Source organism: Talpa europaea (assembly GCF_964194135.1).
Source record: "Talpa europaea genome assembly, chromosome: 3".
Lineage (NCBI taxonomy): Eukaryota > Metazoa > Chordata > Mammalia > Eulipotyphla > Talpidae > Talpa > Talpa europaea.
In genome coordinates, this window is record NC_140069.1 from 89,388,106 (window position 1) to 89,392,170 (window position 4,065).

At 39.2% G+C, this 4,065-nt stretch overlaps 1 pseudogene across 1 annotated transcript; it reads right to left on the reverse strand.

The window, feature by feature from the left end:
* Positions 1-1,207: 1,207 nt before the first annotated feature.
* On the reverse strand, positions 1,208-1,577 carry LOC311168687 (translation machinery-associated protein 7-like; annotated as a pseudogene). The gene has a single exon. The product of its transcript is annotated as a translation machinery-associated protein 7-like (transcript).
* Positions 1,578-4,065: the final 2,488 nt, after the last annotated feature.

Consider the following 4,065-nt stretch of genomic DNA (forward strand, 5'->3'; position numbering starts at 1 on the left):
ATCAAATTAAAGAGCTTCTGCACAGCAAAAGAGACAATAACAAAAACGAAGAGAAACCCCACCAACTGGGAGAACATTTTTGCACACAACACTAATGATAAAGGACTGATCACAAAAATCTACAAAGAGCTGATGACTCAACAAAGAAAATAATCCAGTCAAAAAATGGGCAGAAGAGCTAAAAAGAAACTTCTCTGAAGAGGAAATGCACATGGCCAACAGGCATATGAAAAAATGTTCAGCATCACTTATAATCAGGGAAATGCAAATCAAAACTACCATGAGGTACCATCTCACACCAGTGAGAATGGCACATATTAAACAAACTAGCAACAACAAATGTTTGCGAGGTTGTGGAGAAAAAGGCACTCTCCTGCACTGTTGGTGGGAGTGCAAACTGGTCCAACCACTATGGAGAGCTGTGTGGAGATTTCTGGACCTACTAAACATAGAGCTTCCATATGATCCAGCAATTCCACTCCTAGGTATTTACCCAAAGGACACAGAAACATCAATTCCAAAGAGCACCTGCACCCCTATGTTTATAGCAGCACTATTTACAATAGCTAAGCTATGGAAACAACCCAAATGCCCAAAAATAGATGACTGGATCAAGAAGATGTGGTACATATACACCATGGAATGTTACTCAGCATTCAAAAAAGATAAACACATGCAATTTGCAGCAACATGGATGGAGCTGGAAAGGATCATGCTCAGCAAAATAAGCCAGTAAGAAAAAGAAAAATACCAGATGGTCTCACTCATAGCAGGAATCTAGAAAACTTAAATAAGGGACCAGGAAAAAGAATAACTATAAGAAAGATTATATCAAAATCAACAAAAAACTATGAACCAGAGACACTCTATGTGGGGTAGGGGGCGGGGAAAGGAGGGTTTGGGGTCAAAATAAGGGGGTTGTAATTGTATGGGGAATATAAAAAATAAAATTTAAATTAAAAAAAAGAAAGAAAACAAAATATATACCATTGGAAGTAATCAGATTTTCTCACTCAGATTTAGAATATTATGTGAATTTTATTTTTTTTTTGTCATTTCAAATGTGTTAGTTTAATTTCAGGTAGTACAGAATTCAAAATAGAACAAAGATGAAGATGAGCACACTTTGGCAGGATTCTACACTGGGTTTTCTCTGACCTCACAGGTAAGGTAGAAATGGCTAAGTGAGAACAAAAGATGAGCCAGTGTATGACTTCTTATTTTATTATTATTTTTTTTTTTTTTACAAAAGTTTATTCTTAAATGTACAACAGCCTCCAAGACACTTCATTCTGGCTATTTGCTTCAAAAGATACTATGGCAGAGAATCCACATGTTGAAACACGAATGGAATTAAGGACCACCATTGCCTCAGGCACAAGGAACATCTTACTTTTTGCCAGATTTCTTAATTCCACCTGTGGCCAGGGGGCCTTTCCCCGCAGTCTTCGCTTTTAGCTCCTCGAGTTTCTTCTGCTCCTCTTTCTTCTGCTTGAATGCCTTATCTCGTCCATCTCCTTGGCCTGCTTCTTGGGCTGTTTCAGGGGCTTCTTCTTGCAACCTTTGCTGCCGGACATGGCCCCTAGAATATTATATGAATTTTAGAAATGTTTCATGGACGTGTTCACTTTATATCTGATGAGAAAAAACATTCTCATAATGTTCTTTAAGACACAAGTACCAAAAGAAAAACAATAAATGATTTTCAATGTTGAAAATATACCTGGCATATATGCACAAATGTAGACATACAGATAAATAACTGTTGGTGTAGACATAAAGGAAGTCACAGAAAGAAATAAAGACAGATACACATCTAGAGATCCATTACTGAATCAGTCCATAACTTAGGAAATAGTATTAAGCTCCATATTACATCTCTTCTAACACTTTGCAGACTCTCAAAAACTATGTGACTCTCTAACGGTAACTCCTTACTTACCTGAATTCACTCATCTATCCCCGTAGAGACAACACTCTTGCTGGTACATTTGGAATATTTTCTCTCCAGTATTGTTAAACTAATGATGAAGATTATATACCAAGGACAATATCATTGCTTTTGACTGTGTCTGAAAGCCCACTCAGCCTTTATTTCCTTCTTGAAAACTTTCATATGTGGTGTAGTTTTTCTAAATGCTCAGACTTAGGCCCTAAAAATGACTGCCTGGCTGTTGTATTTACAACACAAGAAATATCAGATCTGAGAGAAAATACATTTTTTAAAAAAGATTTATTTTATTTATTTATGCATACGAGAACTGAAGTGTAGGCCAGAGGTGCTTTGGTGTGGGGGGAGAATTCACCAGAGACAGAGTGGGGAGCAGAACAGGTGGATCTACTCAAATACACTGCTGAGGGGAGCAGTGGGTAAGGCAAAAGAGGTCTGGTGAGCCATGTGGGTTAGCTCACTGGCCCAGGATCGAACTCATGCTGCAGTGGCTGGTGATAGCTTGATAGTGCTAAGACTTTAACCTCTGCACCACCAAGGAGGCCCCAAAATGCTTTTTTTTCAAATTTCTATTTCACTGATATGTGTTGCAAGATCTAAATTATAACCATAAGATATTTCAAGATTTTTTTATTTCATTCCAGTGTTTCTGTTGATGATCTAAGAAAACCCCAGGTTATTTATTTTTAACCTACCTGAGGAGAAAAAACATACCCATGCTAATTCTAATATAATAATCAAATATTTTAACCAAATATCCTAAATTATTTAAAGGAAGATAATTATGTGACAGCATTTTTTTTAATATAGTGAATGATTGAAATTGTTTTTAAATTTAAAGGAGGTTTGTTGTTTTTCATTTTTCCTCCAGCAGATTTGTCTTCCCATTTAGGATTTTTTTTAAAGATTTATTTATTTATGCATACAAGAACTGGGGTACAGGCCAGAGGTGCGGGGGGTGGGGGTGAGAGGATTCACCAGAGACAGAGGGGGGACCAGAACAGGCAGATTGATTGAAATACACTGCTGAAGGGAGCAGTGGGCGAGTCAGGAGAGGTCTGCTGCACCATGTGGGTAGCTCCCTGGCTGGGGATCAAACTTATGCTGCACTGGCTGCTGATAGTTTCATAGATTGTGCCTTAACACCGTGTGCTACCAGGGAGGCCCCCATTTAGAAATTTCTGAGGCTAATTTTAAACCTAATTCCTCTGTTGGAGATGAAAATAACATAGTAGAAGAAAACTGATGAAATATAGTCCACATATATTTTCAAAGACTTTACTTTTCTTGGAATGTGTGTATATGTATACCTGGGAAAATATAGCAGGATCAGGAGTGACTAAGAGTATTAATCACATACCCATTCTAAGCACATATCCTTTAGTGCTGGTTGCAGATCATGTCGGGGAGTGAGCATTTCTTTTCCTCCTTTGAGAGTTCCCTCCACATGGAGTTCTTTCTCCTTGTTTGATCTTCCAGGTCTCTCTCAATCTCCTCACTTTCATATCTCCGGGGGAAATGTGCCACCTGAGGGTTGGAACATTTGGAAAGAGAAACAAGCAAGAGCAACACAGCTGTTCCTCTCTACACTCTGAGATGTGCATTTTACTCTACTCTGCCCTGCCCTGATCAGTACTATGGAGGCCATTTGTCCCTGTGAGGAGAGTCTCCACAGGACTAGATAGTAAGTTTTTCTAGTTTCGGAGTTTAGTATCAGAAAGCTCAATTGCCTGCAGATATAACCCGTCTTTCCTAAGATCTCCCTCCTTCCTTTTCTCTGCCTTAGATAATTTGTCTTCTGTGATTCCAAGTAGTTCAGAACTTTTAAAATTCCAAATCCTGGGGCATCCCTGGTGGTGCAAGTTGTTAAGCTTCAGCATTATGAAGCCAACTGCAGCAACTGCAGCACAAGTTCCATTCCCTGCCAGGGTAGTGACCCACCAACACAGCGGACCTCTCCTGTCTTGCCCGCTGCTCCCCTCAGCAGTGTATTTCAGTAGATCTGCCTATTCTGCTCCCCACTCTGTCTCTGGTGAATCATCTCACCAACACCCCCCGCACCCCTGGTCTGTACCCCCATTCTTGTATGCATAAATAAATCTTTAAAAATAAAT